General features: G+C 36.4%; 1 protein-coding gene and 1 long non-coding RNA gene across 10 annotated transcripts in view; both read left to right on the top strand.

Moving 5' to 3' along the window:
- Positions 1–27475, top strand: part of TRPS1 (transcriptional repressor GATA binding 1) — a 279210-nt gene that overhangs the window by 169847 nt on the left and 81888 nt on the right. The gene's annotated exons all lie outside the window — the stretch shown is intronic.
- The window catches only part of LOC133260607 (uncharacterized), an 89163-nt gene that overhangs the window by 16054 nt on the left and 45634 nt on the right, over positions 1–27475 (top strand). The window contains exon 1 of the long non-coding RNA XR_009740888.1: positions 1–18445. This exon is cut by the window's left edge and continues 16054 nt beyond it. This is a non-coding gene — a long non-coding RNA (uncharacterized LOC133260607). The remainder of the gene's footprint in view (positions 18446–27475) is intronic.

The following is a 27475-nucleotide window of genomic DNA, read 5'->3' on the forward strand; positions in this document are numbered from 1 at the left end:
ATATATATGTACATATATATATATATATATGTTTTAGTGGAGGCAGAGATAGAAAATATAGTATTCTCTGACCAAAAATATGATGGTGATTCATTGAACTTTTTCACTCATGAAAATAGCTTCTTTAGCTCAGGGGGAAAAAAAAGAAGTGATGCATTTATCTTTCAAATCCATATTGGAGGAGAGGACTGTATAGTTATTTCTGGAAACAGTCTTCGGAGAACAATGAGTTTCTTCCCTTCATGATCAGCTCCATTTTAAATTGTATCAAATTCATGAAGAAAAGGGGCCAAACTTTGAATTTATAGTCTGCAGATTTCCATTTTTAAAAGCAAAGTAGTTCCTGAGGAATGCAGATTTTTTTTAAAAAAAGGCAACTAAAACCTCAAAAATTCTCTCCTTTTTGTCTTCTGGTGCTTAAAAAAGTACGTGAACATACTGTTTTTAAATTTAGGCTTTAAAAAAAATGTCCTCATGCTGAGTTCTTGTTTGCCAAGTTTCAGCTTGGAGAGAATTTTTATAGCTTTTATAAACCCCTGAAAATAGAAAATTTTAAGTGGAAATCCTTACACATTCTTAGTAAGGGCCAGAAATCTTGCCACCTTTTGAGAATGAAGGTAGCTTTTCATTGTTTAAAGATGGTGGCAATGGCTTGTCATCATAGTTTTTTCTAAAGACAAAATTTTGTTTAGCTGTAAATTTAATATGTTAAATTTTTCGTGGGATAAATATTTTAAAATTTTAAAATGCATTTGTCTTCAACTAAGTGTAGTTATGTGGCAAAGCCTTTGTGTTATCCATTTTGTGGATGTCACATATAGTTTAACTTCTTAATTAAATATAACTTGTGTTTTAGCTGCTAAATATGGTTTAGATTCACTGTGGAAGTTGAATTTGTCGTGGTTGAATTGATTATGGCTGAATATCTTTGACAGTATAAAAGATCCCCTATAAAAGTCCTTGTTCTCTCATTTTTATCATGTAAACCAAAGAGTCCTTTGTCCTTTGGGGAAACGCAGAATATGTCAGGTCTTCATTGCATCCCAGATCTGTTGTGGGAATTTTACAACATTGGAACCCAAAGTCTCACTTCAGGAGTGATAGATAGCATGTGGTACTTTACTGCAAATAGGGATCAATTTTAGATCGGCAAACAAAAAGGGAGAGTAACTGAAACTTTGGGCACAGGGGACATGTTCTGGGAGGCAGATACCCAACAGAGACAGTTGGTCATTTTTGTCTGGACCCACACAAAATTGAAGAAATACTGCCAAACAAAGACCAATCAAATGCAGGCATAGTCTTTTGGTTGTCTCCTGAAAAAAACAAAAAAACAAAAAAAATGGTTTCTAAGCAGCAATATATATATTTATTTTAAAGAAAATCTGATAGAGCATAATGTTAGTCATGTAGAAAATTTACAGATAAGTTTTGTTGCAGCACATAATTCAGATTGAAAGAGACAAAAGTCCTTCTTTTCCCTGATACATGTCTGTAGCTTTTTTCCTCCACCGGAAAGGCAATAATTTCAGATTTGGCAGGAGCTATGCTTTTTAAACTCTTGACATGCATAGCCTTTGGCACAAGTGCCCCTAAAAGAAGGCCAAACAATTTAATGAAGGACAACTTTAAAGGGAAAAAAAAAAGTAAAACAAACTACTCTAAGACTAATATTTAGTCCTTGAAACAGGTGCATGAATTAGTGATCCAATATTGCTTGACTACGTCCTTAAAATCCTTTACATTTATTTCTTCAATTGAATGAGACTTTCTAACATCTGTATCTGGAACTAATTCTGATAACCTTGACATTCAAAATGGAGATAAAGGATAGATAGCTTTCCTCAAAATGCTTCAATATGGCAGGAGGAATTATCTAATATTGATAAATAAAGCAATGTGACATGTGTGCTGAATTCTGAATTGACTTGTTGAGCTATGTAAGAGGTAAAAGAAGGACTTATTTTCAAGATGGGAAATGCATTGGGAAAAGCCAAGGTTAGAGCCAAAACAGGACTCCCTGCAAAAAATTTTCAATCTTAATGAAAATTTTTCAATAAGAAATTGACAGTTGAGGAACAGTGTCATTGTCAGAAGTTTAACATTCTTTTCAGAGCCTAAGAGACAAAGTCCCAGAGAACTGAGTTGTAATAATAGCTACTTTAAAATTTATGGCTTGGGAAGAACAGATTAATAGTTTTTGGAGGAAAGCCTGAATTATAGAGGGCTGACCTGAGCTCTGGTGTGAGTGATCAGTGAGTTCAGTGTCTGCAACTCTAGGATTTTAAGAACCCTTAAAGTTCCTTGTTAGCCTTTGGGAAAAAAAAAAAAAAAAACACAACATCATAGAGGATAAATCTATTACAAGCCAAGTTTTGTATATGTGTTTATATGGCTTTATACTTCCAGTGTTTCTTTAAAGAGGAGAACCATGGGGAAATGGCACATGGAAGTGTATTTCCAGATGTGTATGAGAATATGTGACTGGACTGGGCTTTGAAGGATTGGGAAGACTAAGATAAGTGGGATGGATTGGGTATAGTGTGGATACTAGCAGAAGATGCAAGTTATGTGGCTCAGTGATAAAGAATCCACCTGCCAATGCAAGAGACATAAGAGACACGAGTTCTATGCCTGGGTCAGGAAGATCCCCTGGAAAAGGAAATGGCAACCCTCTCTGTATTCTTGCCTGGGATATCCCATGGAGAGAGGAGCCTGGGGGGCTATAGTCCATAGGGTCAAAAAGTCAGACATGATTAAGCATGCATTCTTTTGAATCCAGGAGATCTTTACTTTAAGGAATTATACTTGAAGACACAGAGTTACAAACTTGAGTATCATGCTAAAAGAGTCGAACTTTGGTTAAGAGTAAAGCCACTGATGAAATTCCCTGGTGGCTCAGTAGTAAAGAATCTGCTTGCCAATGCGGGAGATGGAGGTTCAATCTCTGGGTCAGAAAGATCCCCTGGAGAAAGGAATGGGAACCACGTCCATGAGTTTCCCAGACAAGAATACTGGACTGAAGGAAATACTGTGATTTCCTTCTCCAAGGGATCTTCCTTACCCAGGGATCGAAGCTGCAACTCCTGATTTGGCAGGCGAATTCTTTACCACTGAGCCACCATGGAAGCCTATGTGGTCATATCTTGAAACAAGATATGACTTATTACTTAGTCCTTAGCTAAATATTATTATCCTTAGCTAAGTATTATTACTTAGTCCTTAGCTTGCTATAATTTTAATTCAGCATAAGGAGTCACTGAGAGGAATTTTTAAATCATAAAGGAGAATATTTACTGGGACACTTTTTATTTAGTTCAAGAGAAAGAAAGACAGGCCCCAAATGCTGCACTATATAAAACTTGTCTTAGAAGTGAGCAGTCTTTCCAGGATATGCTGAACGATGCATTAGACACAAATCCTCCAGGAAAGTCAATCAGAAGGTGGAGAGTATTTTGGATTCACTTCCAAATGGCACTGGCCTCTGAGTTCTGCAGTAGGGAGCTAAAATTCTAGAGAGGTCTGGGTTCAGAAACAATAGCAGAGTTACAAGAAAAGGTTTTTTAGCTTCTCTTTCTTATGCCATTCAACAAGATTTAGGAGGAAATACAGCCAAATTTAATGGTCGTTACCTGATGAAAAACAGACATCCTTTGGATTATCTTCATGAAGTATTGAGCAGGACTAAATGCAATTAGAAGACTCCACTGAGGCCAAGATGGTTGAGGAATTACAGAAAAACTATTGCATATGAAATACGGTCTCACTGTATTCAGGTAACCCATGCGTTTTCAAAATAGTACTATAGGAAAAGCATAAGAGCAACTAACTGTGTTGTGAAAAGCACGTTAGATTTGTCAACTTAGTATAGTATGAAGTCAGTATTTTCAGGTTTGGAGAATTTTGCTTTCAGTCAGCTCTTCAAAGAATGCAAGAATCCTTCAAGCTTGCTTATCATCCTTTCTTTATATTCTACCCCTTCATTCTTTATTATGACATCATTTTTCTCCAAAGAAAGTTCATGCCATAAACATTGATTCCATTATATTACTGATATATTACACTTTTTGTTTTTAAAATGACAAATTCCTTGTGTATATTTATAGTAAACTTGAGTTTAGTCCTCGTGTTGAATCATGCAGTAATTTTTGCATGAATTGAAATAGAGCACCTATCTATCTAATTTGAATAATTATGGTAAGGTGGTCATTACTATTCAAGTGAAACTGATGTTTTACTTTTTTATTTCAGAAAGGCAAGTTATTAGTCTTTTTTTGCAAGAAAGAGAATACAAAAATTATTGTGATCAGATCCTCCTTTTGAAAAGCTAGACCAACTCTTTCCTGTACACCAGCCGTGGAATGGCAAGACAATTTAGTAACTTAAGCAGTCATTAGGATTCACAGCCTATACAGAGGCTTCACCCTCAGGCCAGACCTATCGTAGTTGTAAGAAAATGATTTATGTGTTGTAATAAATGTTACTTCTCAATCTGTTTGCTTGTTCAATGGTTGAGGTCCCCAAAGAAAAGGTCTATCTCAAATTAGGACTGGCATGTATTATCTGTCAACTTTATATAGTACTGTAAAAGTCATTCAGCTGACAGTAATATTAGCAGAATGTTTTATAGGTTTTGTACTGTGTGAAGCTTTGTATGGGTGAGGAGAGGCGATGGGTCTGTGGGGCTCTGTAGTCCGGGATAAAGTTGCGTGTAGATGAGTCGTTTCAATGCTTCTCTGTAAATGAACATCTGGCTCCCATATTGATTCCATGTGTGAAAATGAGATCAGCCCATATAATGACCAGAATCAATCAGACTTCAGCCGAGGAGTAACATACACTGGCCTTGATTTGTTAGACAACCAGAATTGGCAGCACCTTGCATAATTTGGCACCAATTGACAAAGATTAGGCTGTTTGGGGGCCTGGGTGGTTATTAATTTGAAACCCCCCTTAAATATTTTGCAGAGTAAAATCAGCTGTAACTTATTTGTACCAACCCCCTCCGTTTCATACTCGCTCTAATTGTTTTAGACAAACAAGTGAGCTTGCGGCCTGTTCACTTTACACAGGAAGACATGAATTCTTTGATCCATACAATATTCTTTAGCTCAACCTTGGAGCTATTTACTGAGGAGATTTATTTGCAGACAGACAGTAGAACAGCTCTTTGTGAGCAGAAATGAGTACAGCTTCCATGGGTTTTCAGCTCGTATTTCGGCTACTTACTGTAAGAGATAAAACTGAGCCGTCTTTATTTTTAACCTGAACCATTCTTTCTTTAAATGTATTTTTGAAAACCAAATTAGACTCGACCTTCCCGTTTTCTCCTCACCTTTTAGAGATCGAACTCAGAGAATGACCAGATACCATTTCATGTTTGTGCTTTGCACAATCGTGAAGAAAAAAAATTGTAAGTTTTAAAACAGGACAGACGTTAACTGTAAACATTTTGCAAATAGGACTTAATTTCTGAGTATACAGGGAACTATCTGTATTAATAGTAGATATTTGAAGAAAAGAGATAGCTATAATTGTCCAAATATAATTTTAAAAATTGATCGTTGTTGCCCAACAGTTTAAAGATACAGACTCTTTTTAAATTTAGGTCATCCTGTTTAGGTAAGTATCTAAACCAATGGGCTTCCCAGGCAGCACAGTGATAAGGAATCTGCCTGCCAATGCAGGAGACACAGGAGATACGAGTTTGATCCCTGAGTCTGGAAGATCCTGTGGAGAAGGATAATGGCAACCCATTTTAGCATTCTTGCCTGGGAATCCCACAGACAGAGGAGCCTGGCAGGCTACAGTCCACAGGGTCACAAAGAGTTGGATACAACTTATACACGCACACATGCTAAACCAATATTTAATGTTTTCCTCCAATTAAATAAGAGTTATTTGAACAAAGCCTCTCTAAATGCTTAATATGTAATGGACCAGACAATGCAATAGTAACAATGACATGACAGTTCTATAAATGTCTTTTTATAATGCTGTAAGATAAGAGCTCCATTAAGACTGTTTGATTTCTACTTAGAGAAATTTGATTTATGAAATCAACTCTAGGGATAATTCTCAATTCTTAATTACCTCTGACAATTTATTTCTAAACTGTATTCTCTTTTGTTATCTCAGAACTTCATTTCCTGGGCCTCTTGATAACCCGGTATATGAAAAGTCGAATCCCTCTTTTAATTTTTTTTTCCCATACAGATTTGTAAATTAGAATTTAAAATGTGTTTCTTTAGAGAAAAGTTCTGATCTTCTGATTTTATCTCCTGGTCACTTAGGTTATTAAATCATATATGGCATTCTTTCCCTTACATTTTCTTTTGGATAATTTATTAACAGCATTTTAGAAAGCTGTGTGACATCATATAAATCTTTATAGTTGGTTAACAAGGTAGACTGCTCTCACTGAAAAACCAAAACTGTTTTGACTCAAAAAATAATCACATATTAATCAAATGTTTTATTTTCTAAAATTAAGTTGTGGATTAATGTTGATAGATCTTCAGATTTTCATTATAGTTTTGAAATACTCTCCTTTCCACCTGCTTAGAAAGTTACAAATAAATAAAACTTTGGGAGGAAAGCATTTGCAGACACTTAAACACACACACACATATTTAAATCAGGAAGCTTTTAAGTCTAAACAAGCATTCAGTCTGTAAGTCATCATTTTTCAAAATCTTTCAAATTGCCTCCATAAGGCTTAAGACCTAACTTTGGTAAACAAAGGTGTCTAAGTTTTTGCCAATGCTTTACAAGATCACTTTTCAAGAATGATGTATAAAGATTTTGGAACAAATGCATACCTCTGGTAAGTAGTTAGATTATTTGTTATTTGTTAAAAGGATTAAGAGACAGTTTTAAGAAATGCTTGTATGTATAGGTAGAAATGGGCATGGCCAAGGGTTTTGTAATTTCAGGCCATTAACTAACACATGACATGTAACACTTAGAGAAGATAACGCTATCAAGATGTCACATGCAGCTGACATTTTAGAAAAAGGAGGAATGTGTGGTTGTGTCACACATTAAAACAGTTTTGGCACACATGCATTTCCCTGACTCTTACGTCTAGCCTCAGGTAAGAGTTCTTACATATTAAAAATATTACCACTGTGATTTCAAAGTGAGGCCAAGTCCTGTTAGGGGAATGTGTGATAATTTACCGTCCTGTCTACACTGCAAGTGAAACCATGTTAACAGCAGTCGTGCATAAACATGGTTTTCGTTATATTTCAAACATGGTGTGGACAGCTTTATATTTCATAAGACACTTCTTTCTTGTCTTTTTTGGTACATTGGTTGATTTGGCATAATTCTTTCCTTGAAAGCATCCATAAATGGTAATTGATAATGACAATAACCTTCAGAGCATTCTACCAGATACCCTGAGAAGGACTGTCTTTTATTTCACATTTACAGAGGCTTGCTGAACTTGGTAAGACATTTTTTTTTTTTTTTTTGCCAGAATAACAGATGATAATGGGTCTCAACTTGGATCTGATGGCATGTATCTTGTACCTTACAAAAATGTCAACCAAAGTCCCCCACACAATTGCCGTATCTTTGAAGAAAACACTTATCTAATGGTGATTTTTACAGTGAATGATTTTCTTATACCTGAATAAGTTCTCCTTTTTACTTTATTTCAATTTTATTTAATTTAAAGTGTTACTTGAATATATATGAGCTAGCTGTGGATGAATTCTTGAGGTAGGTGTTCATACATTTCAAAATCAACAATCTTTGGGGGATTTCAGAAATAAATAGGCCTAGCAGATAATAATTTCAGGGAAAATGACTCAGCACTATCAGTATCACTCATAACCACATGGGCTGACCTATGTTAAGAAAATCATTTCCCTTAACAAGATTTTTGAAGCTGCCTATTCTACCACTTGTTTTTGTTTAAAAACAACAAAAAAAAAGTATTTAAAGGTTGGGAAAGAACCAATTCTCCAATTGAGAGCTTTGAGTTTTGTGCATGAGAGCAGTGAACGATAAGAGCACAAGTTTACATTCTGATGATGGAAGGGATCTTGACTACTCTGAAATCATCTGCACTTCATGTTTTAGGTGGTACAAGTCATTCGCTCATGATCCTGTTCCACCCATATATCATTCAGTAGCTTAAAACAAAAAGGAAACAAAGAAGAAGTATGGAAATAGTTGCTTTTACAGTAGTCCTTAGACATTCCAGAATTTCTCAACCGGTAGTGCCTTGTTCCCATTCCTTTTGTCCTAGGATATCTTGGACTTTGCAACTCCTATTTTAGGACAGGCTAAAACAGACTATATATTTATATATGTATCTATGTGTGTGTATTTTTGATACACAGTCTAAGTGAGACCTAATAATTTTCTGAAAGTAGAAGCATTGTAGTGGAGTTGACCCACAAGTTTTGGTGACTGGTTAGCTATGAGAAGGGTTTGACGGATGATGAAAAGGATGTAGGGCTTCCCAAGTGGCTCAGTGGACACGGGTTCAATCCTTGGGTCAGGAAGATCCCCTGGAGTAGGAAATGGCAACCTGCTCCAGTATTCTTGCCTGGAAGATTCCATGGACAAAGGAGCCTGGGAGGCTACAGTCCATGGGATCACAAAGAGTTGGACACGACTGAGCAACTGAACACGCACACAGAAGGGATGCCAGGAAGTTACCCTGTCTGAGATGGGAAGCGTGGGACCAATAAGCAAGTTGTATAATTTTAAAAAAGCTCTTGGAAAAATATGTAAGTTGTCATCTATAATGGTAAGGGTACGTAAATTTAATGCACCATCATGATAATACCAAATAAGGGAAAACATGGTTTTCATTGCAATAGTAAGTTGGTGGTACAAATTACATTACCATGTTAAGAAAGGAATGTTTGTTCTTTTCTGTCAACCCAGAAATAACTCCAGAATCAATCAAGATGAGGACAAAATGCAATTGTTTGTATATTTGCATCCTTGCTAATAAATGATTTTTGCCTCTTTCAAAGCAATTTTTAACTTTTTCATTTTGTCAGCCAGAATTACGATTTTTCTAGAGCTGTGGCAATTTTAAGAAGCTTGACCCAGCCATCTAATTTTAAATAAAACTGAATCCTGTCTGGCATTTTAGTTTGAAGATACCCTATATATATGTATTTACCCTATATTTTTCTCTATTTCAGGATATTTAAGTTTATTCTATTATGATTTATTTATAAAATATTTGTAATTAATATTAAATATTATTAAAATTATTTCTAGTAATTTTGAAGGAGGCTTTTTCTTAAAATGTAGAAAATAAGAGGGTTTTATCCTAATCTGTGATTAGATTTGAACTATTTCTTTTGACTGTTTTCTTTTTAAAACAAATTTGAGTGCAGTTTTTTTGACAGGCAGCACCGAACTTTGGGTTGAATTGTATAGTTGAATTGTATAGTAATTCACCAATATCTTACGTGTCAATCTTAGAATATTTTGAATACAAAGAGAAACACCATCCAGTAGGGTTTTAGCATTACATTATGTATCAAGGAAGCCAGAATATTTCTAGGTATTTACATTGAAGACTTATGAAAATAAATTATCTAAAAAAAAATATTCACTATGAATAATGATGACTATGCATCCTGCAAACTTGGGCAAACTCCAGGAGATGGTGAGGGACACGTGTGCTGCAGTCCATGGGGTCACAAAGAGTAGGACAGGGCTTGATGACTGAACAACAACAAAAAATAAAGTTTTAAATAAATGAGATGCCATTTTAAAAAATATGTGTACATGTACATATATGTGTATTTTTAAAATTCTAAGCATGATTAGTTGACTTATTGTTTTTAACAGTCTCATTATTGTATCTAGTTGTTTAACACTCAAACACACTGCATTTTTTTGAGCTTCTCCTGTGGGCCAGACATAGTATATTGTTTCTAGGTATTTTATTTCCACTCTGGACTTTGCTGTGGGCCTGGATACCATATAAGCTGGAATATCAGAGAGCCTTCAGGTGCTTGGACACTTCAGACCTTGTGAATGTCCCCATTTCTGTTCTGTGGCTTCTGTTTAACTTTCTCTTGTGTTTTGCCTGAATTCTCCATCAAAGAGATAAGGGGGAGGGAGCCAGTGACTGGAGGTAGTAAGCCTTTCGTTATTCTAGTTTCTGAAGTTAAGGCTGATTAGTGCCCAGGCCTCCAAGGTATTCTCATCTGCTTTCAGCTGCTGGAGTCCATCCTCTGTGGACTTTCTCATTTTGATCATTGTGATTTAGGAAACTAAAATCATAGCTTGGAAGAGACTGTGGTGACTTACTTGACCTTGCCCTGGTCTTCTGACTGTATTTTGCTCTATCAAGAAAAAAATGGGCTCACATTTGTAGCATATCCTAAGTGGGTGACTTTATTCTTCTAGATCAGCGGTCCTCAACGTTTTTGGCACCAGGGATCAGTTTCCTTGAAGACAGTTTTTCCACAGATGGGTGGTGTGGGATGGTTTGGGGATGATTCAAGGGCATTACACTGATTGTGCAATTTATTTCTATTATTATTATTACATCAGTTCCACCTCAGATCATCAGCTGTTAGGTCCCAGAAGTTGGGGACCCCTGTTTTAGATGATTCCATTCTTAACTCATTTGTAGTCCACATAGGAGAATTTATTTCCCATATAGTTAAGTATGTGTTGGCTCTAAAATGCAAGGAAGGTAGATTTGAAAGGTGGCTCAGATGGTTAAGAATCAGCCTGTGATGTGGAAGACCTGGGTTCGATACCTGGGTTGGGAAGATCCCTTGGAGAAGGGCATAGCAACCCACTCCAGTATTCTTGCCTGGAGAATGCCCATGGACAGAGGAGCCCAGTGGGCTGTAGTCCATTGGGTTGCAAAGAGTCAGACACCACTGAGTGACTAAGCACAGCTTGATAGTGAATCACTGAAAATTTAACCAGGGGAAGGACAAGATTGAATCTGCATTTTAGGATTCTGCTGGCAGTGACGGTGTCCAAATAAGAAGATACCAATTAGAAATCAATAGAAGCCCTGAATTAAGACAATGGAATAAATTTAGAGAAGAGTACTGTTTCTGAGAAATTTAAGAGATTAAGTTACCTAGAGTTGGTGAAGATTAGATACATCCTGTGAGAAAATCACCTCCTATTTTCCCCTGGCTGACAATGTGAAAAAAATATACCATTACAAAGATAGAGAACTAAGACGTATTTTTTTTTTTTTTTTTTGGTGTGTGGGTGGGTGGGAATCATCTTAGTGATAATGATATTGTTTGTTTGTCTTTGAATGTCACATGTTTGGGTCCACTCCTTAAAACTAAGCGGATGAGAAAGTGGCTCCAAGTAGAGATTCTTCTTTTGACTATACAGATTTGGAAATTGGGGGTATTTAAGATTTAGTTGAAATCACAGGCATAAATGAGATTTCTCATTTATGGTCAAAGCTTCAACTAGAGTTTGTGGATACCTAGGTTATAGCAGTTACACTATATCATCTTTTTTATTTGCATATTAGTCTCCCCACTAGCCGTAAACACCTTGAGGCCAGAATCATCTTTCTTCCTTTTAACGTCTCTAACCACCTAATGTAGTACCTGGAACATAGGCAGGTATTCAGTTATGTATTTAGTGAATGAATAAGTAAACAAATATATGAGTTAACCCAGGAAGCATGAAGTAAGAAGGGACTCTGAGAAAATATGGTTAGGAATCGTAGAACTGATTCTGAAGAGTAATCCCATGATATTGATGATGCCTGGAAGAGACTGGTGGCTATAACTACAGCCAAGAGAGGAGTTAAGAATTCACTGTTCCAGGTCACAGGGCTCCTTACATGCTGTACCTCTGACTCTGTGAAAAAGAGCAATGGAAGAAATCACTCCATTGCTAGATCTTTACGCACACTGGGGGGATGTTTGGTTCACATGCTTGAAGTTTGGGATTCTCCGTCATTGTCAGGAACGCATGCATGACTGAACTACATTGGCATTAAATCCAAGTTCATTATGTGTTTATATTCAAGTTAGCTGAATACCGATAACCTCTTTCTATGTTTTTCCCACTGAAATGATCAAGTGGCAGAAATGTTTTTTAAAAGTATGGTTTTTATTTCTACAGAAATTATTTGAAGGTACAAACATTTAGCATGAAGATTCTTACAGAATTCATTAAGGAGGTATTAATAATAGTATGTTAGTTGCTGTTGCACTAGAGGAGGTGGCTAGCTGAGACAAATCTGATTAGACAGAACCCTGCCCTGTTTGGTAATGACAGAAGGATGGCATTGAACTTAAGTAACTTAAGGAATAAATCCCGCATTTTCCGAAAGCCCTTCATGTTTAACCCAGTGTCACAAATAACGCCACATGGTATCCCACCTCCCTATATTCAGCCCAACTGTATGAAAATATCTTTATACTGCATAGTCAGTTATGTTGCTCAGACTTAGAAAACAAACTCCATAATTTATTTTAATCTGTGTTCATTAAGTTTTGTTTAACCTACAAGAATAATGAAGCAGCATTTCTTCTGCCCCCAGGAAATAGTATGGAAACACTTCAGACAGACCGACTCCATTACTAAAGAAAACTGTGTTTCGGGAGACACCCCTAACTTATGGTTTTGATTAAAGGTTCTTCTTGCATTCTTATTGCTTTTAACTTTTCTGTTGTTTGTTGTAAAACCTGATCTATAAAAGATCTCAATTTGAAAATCTTAGACTTTTAAAACCTAGAAAATTTTGCCTACACAAAACAGCAAATATTCTCTTGAGGGTAAAGAGCACACAAACAGAAAAATGAAGGAAAGAAAAAGAAAAGACAGGAAACCTAGTATTAAAACACTGGAAAGCTGCTGGCCCTGGTTAATCTTATTTTTGTGTATTATTATTAATAAAACCAAAAATCATTTTGGTTTTCCAAAGAAGCAGGACATATTTATTCATCAGTAGTACGTACATGTCACTAGCATAGAGCACCTTCCATTTGCTGGAAATTTTTGTTCTGCTGCTGCTGCTGCTGCTAAGTCACTTCAGTCGTGTCTGACTCTGTGCAACCCCATAGACGGCAGCCCACCAGGCTCCCCCGTCCCTGGGATTCTCCAGGCAAGAACACTGGAGTAATCTTCAAATGGGCTTCCCTGGTGGCTCAGAGGTTAAAGTGTCTGCCTGCAATGTGGGAGACCTGGGTTCAATCCCTGTGTCAGGAAGATCCCTTGGAGAAGGAAATGGCAACCCAAAGTGAGCACAATTTTATTGGGAGATAAATTGTAATAAATTTGAGTCAATTGCCATTTGTTATTGATCAACATAATTTCAGAGTTTAGGAAATAACCAAGAAGTGTGTCATCTCTGAACCTGCATAATACTTATGCCAAAGTAGATCTTCATCCATTCCTGAATTTATTCCTCTATTAAATAAAAATGGGAATAATAATAATTATATCACAGATTCTGCTTGAGACATAAGAATATTGTTAAGTGCAAAAAAATATGTAATTTCTGAGGGCTTTGTCATTTTTGGATATAAAGGTACTTCATTTTCCAAAAAACTTGAATATCATAATAAGTAGGCTAAAAGGATGAGTAAACATTTCTAGTTTATGGTATTTATTCTGAGGTCTGCCACACTTGCCAGGTGGTAAATACTTGTGATAGGAACAGGTTGCTTTATTACAACTTCAGTAAACAACCATGACTGGCTCATTTCTGTCTGGAGTTATGTGTTTTCTTTTAGTGATAAGAAGTATATTTGTGATGAATCATAGTTCCATCAACCCTCCTGGCATTTCCTCAAAGAACCACACGACATGAAGTTCCTTTTGGTTTGATTTTCTTTACTTTGTGTAACACGAACCTTTTGTTTCAAATACATGAAACTCCACACTACGAGATTCAAGTATATATTCATGGCTTCTACTACATGTGTTTCTGGCTTGTCAAGTCCTACATAAGTGAATTCTCTAAATTCTGAAATTATTCCCCAAGATTAAAACTGGGAAAAAAAGGTATTGAGGAGAAGTATTCCTAAAGTGTTTGGTAAACTACCTAAAGTCAGTGAAACAACTGTAATATCTTTTGTATCTTTATTGATTCTTAGTAGCATAAGGTCGGAGAAGGCAATGGCACCCCACTCCAGTACTCTTGCCTAGAAAATCCCATGGACGGAGGAGCCTGATAGGCTGCAGTCCACGGGGTTGCTAAGAGTCGGACACGACTGAGCGACTTCACTTTCACTTTTCACTTTCATGCATTGGAGAAGGAAATGGCAACCCACTCCAGTGTTCTTGCCTGGAGAATCCCAGGGGCGGGGGAGCCTGGTGGGCTGCGGTCTATGGAGTCGCACAGAGTCGGACACGATGGAAGTGACTTAGCAGCAGCAGCAGCATCATAAGGTAGCAAGCAGTAGAAAGCAGTACCCATTGTTTTCTACACTGCACCTTTCTTATATGGTTTTTGCTTTTGTCTTTTTATTCAACATATGACTAATATTTCTGCCTTGCTAGTGATGTTAGATGAACTTCCTTACCCCACACCTATGCCTTTCTCTTTTGATGTCTCCAATCTGCTAAGGACTTCAAACTGTAGAGAAAAGAGAATCTGATCGATTGATAGTCAATTTTATTTTTAATAAAGGCATGATCTTCATGTTTCCTTCCATCGGTTTTGACTGAGAAGATTTTATCTTTTGCATGTTTATCTTAATTTTGGAGACAAGAATTTATTTCATCCTTGGCTTTGAACTTCAAGATTATTCCTGCAGAGAATAGGGCGAAAGAACCAACGTAACTTTCCACCTTGGAATTGATCGTCTTCTCCAACAGTAAGATGTAGTGTTCAAAAGAGCAAAGAAATCTTAGGTGAAGCACATTCACTTGCTGATTTTCATAATAATTTGCCAGCCTTTGTCTGTAGCTGTTAAACACTGGCTTAAAGTATTTTAGTATAATATAGACTCAGGGGGTGGAGGCGTGCCTAAGGTCATGAATTCTTAATTCCACTGTAAGATATTTAACATTGGTTACTAAACTGACATTGTTCTAGGAAGACACTGGGGATACAATGAACAAAAAAAATCCTCAATTTCATGGAGCTTTTTTAAATGCTAAGACATCACCAATAATATAAGGTCTTTTTTTTTTTTAATGTCTTTGTTCCTGCTCAGATTAAGGTCATAAAGTTAACTGAAAAAGACAAAACAATAATAAATGCTATTCTTGGTGAAGTCTTTTCCCCTGTCTTATCTGTACTCTAGGAATATTTGTGTCTCTCAAAATTCTCTTGGCAACTCTTATATTTATTATAAACAAAATTTTAAAAATCTTCAACTTCCTATATTCTAAACTCCTTGTAGGCAAGGTTCATCTCTTTTAAATTTTCCCCTATTTCCTATAGGGTTTTGTACATGGAATAAGCTCAGATATTGATAAAGCTCATCCAAGCTCCTAGTTCCTTGACAGCATTGAGAATGTCTTCTTTTTTTGTTTGGTGTCTATGACATCTATAAACATTCAATAGATACTGACTTTATATGTATTCCTGTGATATTTTAATATCACAAGGATGCATCTTGTTGGCATATACCCATCAAAACCTAAGCTTACAATAGATGCCTTCTACAGAGGCTTATTCACGTAACATACCTTTAACCTCTGATATTTTTGTGTCATACAGATCGTCACAAATTGAGCAAACAGATGGTTTGTCTTCTTTGAAACTCAACAACATGAAATGGGAGAATTATTTGCTCAGGTCCCATGGTTATGCCCCAGAGAAATGGTAGAGTTCTTCCTTCCCCTTTAATTACTTTTTCTAGCTTGCTTGTGTGCAATTTCCTCTGCTTTTCAGAAGAATTAAAACTTGAGGACCCTTGAGTCCACGATCTCTAGACTTGATATACGCTACAACTATCATAAGTAAGGGAAAGAGGGAACAGATGTGTTCTATGGCACAAAACAAGCACTGAATTAAATTAATACTGTGTTTGCGCATGGATGCTAAATTGCCTCATCATTTCTGACTCTTTGTGAGACCATGGACTGTAGCTTGCCAGGCTCTTCTAGGTAAGAATTCTGGAGTGGGTTGCCATTTCCTTCTCCAAATTCTGTGTTCACTTAAAGAAATAATCCCTGAGCAAAGTGAAGGTTATATTTGATACCTACATTTTTTACCTTAACTTTCTAAAGTTGTTTCTTTAGTTTTCTTCTCTGGCTTTGGACCCAAGAGAACACTTCTTGAGACAAAAGGTATTTTTTGAGATTGACATTTGATGATTTAGCATCAAAACTTTATAAGCAGCAAACGTTGGTGTGGGAGGTGTGTATAAATATAAAAATACAATTTTAGAAGCACGTAAAATATATTAAAAAGTTTGATTTAAAATTGGGATACAAATGTAGGGAATTGATGTTATACAATGCAACTTCGCTGTATGTACTATTTGAAAATTCGTAATTCAGTGGGTTTGTTGATGTTGCTTTTTTCAGTTATGAAGTTGGCATTATACTTTCTTCCAGTATTGAGAAATTCACTCTATCTCATTTTTCTTGAGACTTGACCAGAAAAAAATGCTGACAGCAAAGTTTACTTTATTTTTTTCCCTTTCCTGGTTATGTAGTAGTAAATGATGGCCATTATATTTCAGAATTAAAAAACCAAGTACTTGCATACTTTTTAAGACAAACTTGTTATAGGATATTAATCACATTTAAAGTCTTTATCTTCTTTTGTGCCTAAATGATTCATTCTTCTGTCTTTTAACACTAATGTTAATATGTAGCAAAATAGTTACCCATTTGGAGCAGAAAGAAATCTTATCCAGATGTAGGCTGTGTTTTTTATACTTAAAAATTGCTTGTCATATTTTAAAGACTTTATTGCTTATTGTCATAATACAAGGTCTAGAAAATGCTCTTTATTTCCAAGGCGATCCATTGATTGGAAAGAACTTGAGTTTTGGAAGGAAAGAGGCAGATACAAATCATGTTCTGCTAATCAGTGCCTGAGTCTTGTTGCGAGTTCCTTAGTTCCTTAGACTTTCTAAGTTGCAATTTTATTTTCCACCTAGTAGAAATAGCACCTATTTGTGAATAATTATTGTAAGGTTTTTTTTCAGATGCAGGTTTTGACATATTGTAGTTGCCCAACAGATACACTTATTAATTTATTATATGAGATGTGAGAAACAATGGGAGGAGTTGATGGGGTGGTGGTGATGGAAAGAGGACTCTTAAAAGGTGTTGAATCATTGACTATAAAGTGACGATTGGAACTAATCATCCAGGAAAGGAACTAAGAGACTCCAACTACTCCCTTTTTGAAGGTACCTCCAAATTTAAGAAACACCATGCTTAATTCGGGCTTCCTAGGTAGCACTAATGGTAAAGAATCCACCTGCCAATGCAGGAAACACAGGAGACACAAGTTTGATCCCTGGATTGAGAGGATCACTTGCAGGATGTCATGACAACGCACTCCAGTTTTCTTGGCTGGAGAATCTCATGAACAGAAGAGCCTGAGAGGCTACAGTCCAATGTGTCACAAAGAGTCAGACACAACTGAAGCGACTTAGCAGGCACACATGTATGCTTAAGTCACCTTAAAATTTGGACTGTATAGAATTTTGTTTGAACTGTATGGTGAGCTCAAAATAAGCCATTACTCAGGTTAAACCTGGTTATCTGATTTTCCCATAGCCCTTTCATAGATTTTTATTTCATGTTGGACAGGTAATGGAGAAACATGTTTAGTAATTGAGAAGGTAAATCAGTACTATTTTGTATAAGTAGTTGCCCTCTTGTAAGTTGTTTCTGTTCTTCAAATGAAAAACACTTTATTTCAAATTCTTTAGGAATAGGAAAAAGTTTCAATAAGATCCCATTCAAAAGGTGATTAACTCAGACCTTTATTTTTTTTTTCCTGCAATTTCCACCATAATTTAGCTTTTATTTTTCTGACGTAAGATCTCTTAGACTATAGTACAGGTTTCATCACAGAAGTAAGTAACAGCATGTTTCCTTGGGAGCAATTGAACAACAGAATAAAACAGTACTTACTGTTTTTTGAAAGTTGTGTCAGATTGTCATGGTAATACAGAGTTGCCTTATGTTGTCATAGCAACCAGAATTATAAAACGGATTTAAAGAGGATGAAGAGATACCCTTTGGTGTTGCGATTCCTTTAACTTTAAAGGTTTCATTCCTTCTCTACTTCTGTTGATTTCATTTTGCTGCTTCTTCTTCTTTTTTTTTTTTTTTTTGGTAAAATGTAGAAGGGCAACTGTGGCTAGAGGGAATAATGGGAACCCACCCATACTTCTTCCCAAATGAAGAGTCTCAGTCATCACATTTTCTTTGAGCCAGGTAGGATGCAGGGTCTGGAACACGGAATCAGATAAACTGCTGTGTCAAGCCATCCCAACCCCAAGCAAGAGGAAGTCTCAACTCAAAGTGGGTTGAAAAGGTATTTCATCTTTATTTATGATTATTCATGACTTTTCTTTCCAGCAAAAACATCCCAGTCTTCCTCTGAACAAAAAAACAATATTGAGCTTTGGGAGCCGATTCATCAACTAGATCAGGCTTTGGGGAAGACCATTTTTTGTCTGTAATTAGAATGATTTCGGTCATTAGACTTGTTCAAGAGGTTAAACTTTGACCCTTGAGGTGAAAAACTAATTTCAATGCTAAACCATTTCCATTATTCCACAGTAGGGACCAAAAAAAAAAAGCTTTACAAGGCTATTGAGATATTTGTTGCTCGTCTGCAGAATGCATGCAATGACAGATTCTACAAAGAGTAACGACTAAAAATAATAATAATAATAAGCTTGTTAAATATAAAACTTTGCTGAAAATCATTGTTTTAAGTGTTTTCTCTTCACTCAGCCCTTACCCTCTTGGCATGAGCAGTTTGCTCTCATTCTCTTTGTTGCTGCGTTGCCTCCTCTCGACTTGCTATTTAACAGACTCTGCAAGTTGCAGCAAGTTTTAGACATTAATAGTGGCCAGGTAGCATAATACTATTTTTAATGAATGTCTGTTTTCTATTCTTTACCGTGCTTTCTTTGGAAAGAGGCCCACGAAACAAAGTATTAAGAAAACACACTGCTGCCCTGGAATGTGTGTATTAGCTGCAGATTATTTCCTATTAGCAGATTAGCTGCAAGGCTATTGGCTCAGAAAGGTCTTTGAGAGTATTTTGTTTTGTAACTGATTCAAGCCATGGGAGAGAATTGCCACCATGATTGGAAAGAAGAATTAGCTACTGTTGCCATGGACACTGGAGTTCACAGTCCCATTGTTAAATCTAGCGCTTGAGAATGAGATGCCCCAGCATGAGTTCAAGCTTTGTTAATGAAATGATCGAATATATTTTTTCGGAGCTGTGACAGAATCTTGTGAAAGATACATGAAATACATTTTGGCTACAGAAAAATTTTGTTTCCTGTATAATTCAGTGTTCTCCACTAAAATAATTCCCTGCTCTAGCATGGCAACTGATACCTGCATCTCTTTAAATCTTTAATTACCTTTGTAATACATAACCATTTAGAGCATGTCTTTGAAAATTATGTTTTGGTCAAACATATAAAAATGACATTAAAATGCAAATGTTCAAATAATTAGAAGATCTATACCAGTATGCCAGCAGTATAAATAATGATGGCATTATACATGAAGTGTATCTTTAAAAATGTCTTTGTAGAAGCATGGAGATCAAAGCCACCAATATGTTTCAAAGGTGGGCTGTAGACCATGGTGTGACATACAGTAGATGTCAATTTTTAAAACTGGAAAAAATTTGTGGAAGTAAAGACTAGTGGCTTATTATGATGATGTGGGGGAAAACTTGTGAAGTTCAAAGAGAAAGTGACAAAATCTTATCAGCTCCAGACTTCTGCTAATAGTCCAGTCAACAGCTATTTAAGTGCAGGCTAAACGCCAAGCATAATGTTCTACACTTCAAAGAGAGCTTGTGGTCTTAACCAGGCTTCCCTTTTTTATATCTTACCCCTCCTTTCCATCAAAACCACTTCTGTTCCATTTTTTTCACCTTTATAATGCTGTTTGATTCATTTACTTTTCAGAAAGATGTAGGTCCCAATCATGTTTCTGCCACTTACTCTTCAGTGTGACTTTGGGTCAATTAATTGTTCAAGTCTTAGTTTCCTCATCTATAAAATAGGATGGCAAGAGCACCTACCCCCATAGAGATTCATGGATTAAATTAAATAAAAATGATAAATTTAGTGATGCCTGGTGCTTGGCATTCAGTAAATACAATTATTTCCTCAAAAATTCAGCGGTTCCTATTTCTCACAAGATGCTTAGATATTCTAGCAATGAAACTTGGGCTCTTCCTGCTAATTTATATGGCTCTCTAGTTACTTGTGAAAATGTATCTAGTTATTGTCCCGATTACCTCCCAAATGTATTTCATGAGCATTCTCACCTCTTTGCTTAGCAAAGTCCCTTTTTAGGAGTTCCCTTGCCGCCCCCTCCACCTTTTTTTCTACCTAAAGTCAATATTTTCTTTAAGATCCATAGTCTCTGAAGTAATTCCTGACTAATCCAGCCTCCTTCCCCCAATTTTAAAAATTTATTTCTCAGTATTTTTTTTCAAAGATTTAAATACATATATTAGAAGCCCAGTGAGAACTGGTTTGAAGTTAAAAGACTCTTGACTCTTCATAATCATCAGGCCCTCCTTGGAATATTTCATTTATGAAAGAAAGATTACAAAAAGTAAGTATATTCCAAGGTTATTAGCTTTCCACAATTTCATTTATTTTAAACATTTGAATTAACCACTTTGTGCTTGGCTTTATTCTTCGTTGCTTAACCTGTTACAGGTTGGGTTAACTTGTCCTCTGAATATGTATCATTAGACAATAAATAATTCTAATGGCCTCGTTGCTGCTGGGTTCTTGTCAGTAGGGAAGGCAGCATTACCAAGCTTTCCATGAGGCTTTCTGTTGGCACTGTGAGGGGAGAGACCACAGCCAAGCCGAAGCAAAAGGACAAAGGCAAACCAACAGTACTTCAAAATGAGTCGAGTAACAGTAGGATCTGTTACTGGACTGTACACACTCTCTCTTCAGTGGAATATCTTAGAGTCTAAGATTCATGCGGTTAACTCCTTTATTTGGAGGTAAAATCTGGCAAATGCAGCTACCTGTGACATGAAAAAGACAGACACAAAGGTCTCACGAAAGAGGATCGTGAGTAACAAAGCTGCAGAAAAAGGAGTTGGAACCAACTTCAGCAAAGTCTAATTATTAAACAGTGGAAGTACAGATGTCTACTTCGTTTTTCTTCCAGTTAGCACTTCGGAAGAAAAGAGAGTTGTTAACCATAAACTGACATTCTAAATGATACATTGAAAAATTTTTCTGAAAAACTAAAATGGAGAATATTTGTTCCAGTATGTTGTTGTTGTTTCATTATGCCGTGTTTGGATAATATTGGAATTGGATTACTGAGTACAAAGGATCCGGCCAGGTTTGTAGTCAAAGAGCTGTCAGTCTATCCTCGATTTAATCTGGATGGAGGAATGATTGATTTCCAGGTTACAAAATTTTGGAAGAATATTTTTTTGTTGTTTTTTGTTTTAGTCCTTGATAGTAATTTAAAGGAAAGTTTCATTAGAAGATAATCACAGTTTCAAATTCCATGAGATTAATTATGTGGTCTGGGATAATGGAATTATATGGGAATTATATATGCCAACAACCTGAGACTGTTGGCAACAACAATAAAAGATAAACACAAGTTTTAAGAGCAGAAAGGTCCTTTGACTCAAGGAAGGATATAAAATAAAAGACTAAAAAAATGCTGATTACTGTACTAAATGTACAGCCTCTTTTAGTGGAAGTAGGAATATATACTCTGGGATTCCAAATTGTTAGACTTTTATTTATTGTCTGTATTAGGAAAAGAGTTATCTTTCTTTACATAAACACACATTTCATACAGATGCATGTATAGGGTATGTTTTTTATGGATTTTAGGATGCAAATTATAATTGAAAGATTATGAGTAAATGTAATGGCATAATCAACTATGCTTATTTATCCTCACAATAAAGATATTTTAAATTATCCTCACCTTTTAAGGAAAAATTGTAATGCAAAGAGTTATTTTACAGACTTACTACTTGCTTATTATAATTTCTGGACTCTATGAGAATTGAAACAGTTAAGAATTCCCTATAAAACTTGGTGATGTCCCAGAAAGATGCCCTTGTTTTATTTAGTAAGATAAAATGTTTATTTGACAGAACCTCTATATGTGCTTTGCACTGATAACTATATAAAAATACAAGTGTACAGCAAAATGTAGAGATAGCCATCAGACAAATTCCATAGACATTATTTCATTCTTTCTTCCTCTTCACAATTTATTAGGTAAAAATGGGACATTAGAGGATCGGTGACTTTTCCCTAGCAGAGGACAGAAGGACACAAAACACTACAATGCATCTTTATGTATAGCATAGGAAATGGCTTTAAAAAAATTAAGCTTAAGATGAATCAAGAAACATTACTTTCTTATAAGGAATTAATATAAGAAAATAAGAAACATACTGCTAGATTTATAAAAATGGTAAAATACCATGCACTTGCTTTTGAGTGTTTTTAGAAAACAGTTTAAATGATTCAGAAAGCTGTAACTTTAAGGAAACTCTTTTGAAAGGTTGAATTCATACTTCTAGGGATTCTAGGATTCTAACAAAAGTGTATTTCCGATAGCATTTATTGTTGTATTCAAAATGTCACAGGCACATTTTTTTCTTCCTACTTAAAGCCACACTTGGCTTTGAAATTAGAACATAATGTGTCCTCAGAGCATCATAATTCATGATCTTTTGATACAAGTAAATGAAAACAAAATGCGTGCTCTTTAATTAATGTTTAAAAATCTCACTCTGTATTAGTAAACACAGAAATATTTGAATGCCGAACTGAATTCTGTCGTAGGCTGTAAACTTTTTAATTAGAAAAGATTGAATGCTGCAGGAAGAATTCTGCTTCTTTTCTAAAAAGCAGAATGGGGAAAAGCTTTGTTTTTCCTTAAAAACTTGTTGCAAATTTTAAAACCAGGATTCAACCAGAGTTTTAGTTTTGGTTTTGTATGTTGGGAATAACTGGGCAATGTGGCTGCACAAAAATGAAATAAGAAAATACGTCCCCACATGCTGTGAGGAAAATGCTAGCATTTTAATAGCATCCCATATATCTCATCCGTTTCTAAATGAAAATGTATGTACCACGTAATTCACTTGAGACTAGGTATGTATCCAAGTTTAAACACAGTGGGAGCTGGATATGGATATGAAGACTAAACTAAGTCATATAGATTGTTATTCTGTAGACAAAGGGTGTCCTTATAACGCAGAGTAAAAATCATCAGAATTGTACTCTTAGAGAATAGGAATGCTGTCACTATTAAAAAAAAATGTAGAAGTCGTTGTGACATACCAAAAAGAGTATGTAGTTATTTTTATGGGAACATTTTTTAAGTATTGAAACATTCATACCTTAACCTCAACTGTGTGTATGTGTGTGTGTGTGTGTGTGCTGTCATGTCCAACTCTTTGCAACCCTGTGAACAGTAGCTCACCAGGCTCCTCCATCCGTGGAATTTTCCAGGCCAAGAATACAGGAGTGGGTTGCCATTTCTAACTCCAAGGGACCTTCCTGACCCAGGGATCAAACCCACGTCTCTTGTGTCTCTTCCATTGGCAGGCAGATTCTTTACCACTGTACTGCCAGAGAAGCCCTACCTCAATTTTAGTAAGCCTCAATGACTTATGAGCTTATTTTAATTCCAAATTAAATATCTGTATCATTAAATATCTTATCATTTAAGATAAAATCTGTATCATGAAATATCTTGTCTGTATCATTAAATATCTTGTCCTCTGCCTTTGTGTATAAATTCTCCAAAGCCATCTTGAATGAAAAGGAAGAATTTGGTCTCTGAAAGATTCAAGAGGGACTGTTTTAAAAACTGTCCAGGGACTTCCCAGGCAGACCAGTGGTTAAGACTTCCCTTTCCGTTGCAGGGGTTGTGGGTTTGATCCCTGATCGGGGAACTAGATCCCACATGCTTCACAGCCAAAAATGAAAAACATAAAACTGAAGCAATATTGTAACAAAAATCAATAAAGACTTTAAAAAGTGGTTCACATTAAAAAAAAAAAAAGAAGAAATAATAAATAGCCAGTTACTCACTGGTTGTCTCACTTATACTAAAACTAAAATAAATTGATGGATCACTTTGACACTCCCCCAACACATACACAATGACAATTTAAAAAGAAAAATAACAGTTTTTTAAAAATCAAGAGAAACATGCTTTCTCTTCCTCTTTATGGATGGCCCTGAGGGAGTTACTTTAGCTTTGTGCCTTGTTCCTAGTCCTGGAGGTGGGAAACAGGCTACATTTTGACTTTTAGATAATGGCTTTAGATTCTCTGCTTACACTTCTGCTGTTACTATTCACATATATAAATCAGATCAGATCAGATCAGATCAGTCGCTCAGTCATGTCCGACTCTTTGTGACCCCATGAATTGCAGCACACCAGGCCTCCCTGTCCATCACCAACTCCCAGAGTTCACTGAGACTCACGTCCATCGAGTCAGTGATGCCATCCAGCCATCTCATCCTCTGTCGTCCCCTTCTCCTCCTGCCCCCAATCCCTCCCAGCATCAGAGTCTTTTCCAATGAGTCAACTCTTCACATGAGGTGGCCAAAGTACTGGAGTTTCAGCTTTAGCATGATTCCTTCCAAAGAAATCCCAGGGCTGATCTCCTTCAGAATGGACTGGTTGGATCTCCTTGCAGTCCAAGGCACTCTCAAGAGTCTTCTCCAACACCACAGCTCAAAAGCATCAATTCTTTGGCGCTCAGCTTTCTTCACAGTCCAACTCTCACATCCATACATGACCACAGGAAAAACCATAGCCTTGACTAGACAGACCTTTGTTGGCAAAGTAATGTCTCTGCTTTTGAATATGCTATCTAGGTTGGTCATAACTTTCCTTCCAAGGAGTAAGTGTCTTTTAATTTCATGGCTGCAGTCACCATCTGTAGTGATTTTGGAGCCCAGAAAAATAAAGTCTGACACTGTTTCCACTGTTCCCCATCTATTTCCCATGAAGTGATGGGACCAGATGCCATGATCTTCATTTTCTGAATGTATATAAATAGTTCTTTCATTTGTTTCAGTTTTACTTCTTCACTTAAACTATTGCAGTTGTTACAACTTTTATTATTTTTTATGAGGAAAAAAATGTCATTAGTTGATAATCACTTGACCCGTCACATGAGGCAGGGCATCATGTCATAGCCTATGAGGTTTAGGTACATTGCTTCTGGGAACGTAGTAAGCCACACCTGATTGTGTCATGAAACAGCTAAAATGTTCCCTTTGCTACTAATATTACTAGGAGCTGAAATGAGGCATTAGGAATAGTCTCCTTTATTGTGTATGTCATTTTTACCACTTCATATTTTATTAGCAAATTTATGATGGTGAACCAGCTTTTCTCAGTATATGAGTAATTAGGAAGTTGTGGAAGCTGAGAATGGTAGCACACATTTTTATTAAAACTGGAAGTGAGATGTACAATTTGCAAATTTCAATTTATGCAAGCAGGTTAATTCTTTATTGGATTTATCTGAAAGAATTAATTTTCAGACTCATTTTTTAATGTCATTTGTGTCAAAGCCATGGCTATAATTGGGTTATAAAGATGTCTCCATATGTGGAAAGGCAATATTTCTCAATCTTTTTAGTCCATGCCCTTTTCTTTTTGATGAATATGAAAACCCTCATCTGTTCCATTACTAGACTCTCTATCCATGTTCCAATCAAGAACCACTATTCCTAATGTTTAATAAATGCCAGAAAACACAAACAATCCATTGAAAAATTTTTAAAAATAATCTGTTACTCTTGACCTCAGATTTACAGTAACATCTTCCAATCTGCTACCTTTGTTTGTATGAGAGAAATAGTGTTTCCTCTATAGAGTACCTTTAACAACAGTAGAGAGTGTGGTATCAATAGTAGTCACTATTGATTTTTTTTTAAAGAGTGAATAATAAAAACAGTAGCTTATTTTCACATAGTGTTCTCTATTGTGCTCCATTCTAAGCACTGTACATATATTAGCTTTTTGCTTTCTGTGAACCCTGTGAGGCAAGTCTTATTACTAGACTCATTTATCCAGGAAGAAACAGCTATGGAGAAGTTTATTTCAGGTTTGTATTCTGGTTTTGTTTCTTTCATGGGTAATACCTTTTCTTCAGTCTTTCTTGCACAAAAATTGAAATTGTGCTGACTGTCACTCTCTTTTCTTCTCCATCTCTCATCTGTCATCTTTCTTGCTTATTCAACAGTGCTAGGTGTTGTGACAGCACACTTAGCGCTCTCTTACGTCTTTTTTTTTTTTTTTTGCTTTTTTACTTTCTGCTTTTTCTCAGAACATTCAGAAAACTAAGATCATGGCATCCGGTCCCATCACTTCATGGCAAATAGATGGGGAAACAGTGGAAACAGTGGCTGACTTTATTTTTCTGGGCTCCAAAATCACTGCAGATGGTGACTACAGCCATGAAATTAAAAGATGCTTACTTCTTAGAAGGAAAGTTATGAGCAACCTAGACAGCATATTAAAAAGCAGAGACATTACTTTGCCAATAAAAGTCCGTCTAGTCAAGGCTATGGTTTTTCCAGTGGTCATGTATGGATGTGAGATTTGGACTATAAAGAAAGCTGAGCAGCAAAGAATTGATGCTTTTGAACTGTGGTGTTGGATAAGACTCTTGTGAGTCCCTTGACTGCAAGGAGATCCAACCAGTCCATCCTAAAGGAGCTCAGTCCTGGGTGTACATTGGAAGGACTGATGTTGAAGCTGAAACTTCAATACTTTGGCCACCTGATGTGAAGAGCTGACTTATTTGAAAAGACCCTGATGTTGGGAGGGATTGAGGGCAGGAGGAGAAGGGGATGACAGAGGATGAGATGGTTGGATGGCATCACCAACTTGATGGATATAGGTTTGAGTGAACTCCGGGAGTCGATAATGGACAGGGAGGCCTGGCATGCTGCAGTTCATGGGGTCGCAAAGAGTCGGACACGACTGAGCGACTGAACTGAGAGCTCCTTCAAGGCGTGGTGTTTGTCTCATGTATATCTATTACTAGCCATGTGCCTGGCACATAGGGTGTACCCAATGAAGATTTGTTTGCATGAATGGACTGCAAAGATTCCACTATCCTCTAAGGTAGAAATGAGCATCTCACAGTGTGATAAAAAGGACAGTGGAATCTAGTCTTTCAATTATGTCACAATGAATTCCTCCTCTTTCATTCCCCCTTGCTGACCACAGGCCTCTTTCCTTCTCTCTTTCCCCCCACCCTTTTGGCCTTGTCACATGGCATGTGAGATCTTAGTTCCCTGGCCAAGGATTGAACCCG

Source organism: Bos javanicus, chromosome 14 (assembly GCF_032452875.1).
Source record: "Bos javanicus breed banteng chromosome 14, ARS-OSU_banteng_1.0, whole genome shotgun sequence".
Taxonomy (NCBI): domain Eukaryota; kingdom Metazoa; phylum Chordata; class Mammalia; order Artiodactyla; family Bovidae; genus Bos; species Bos javanicus.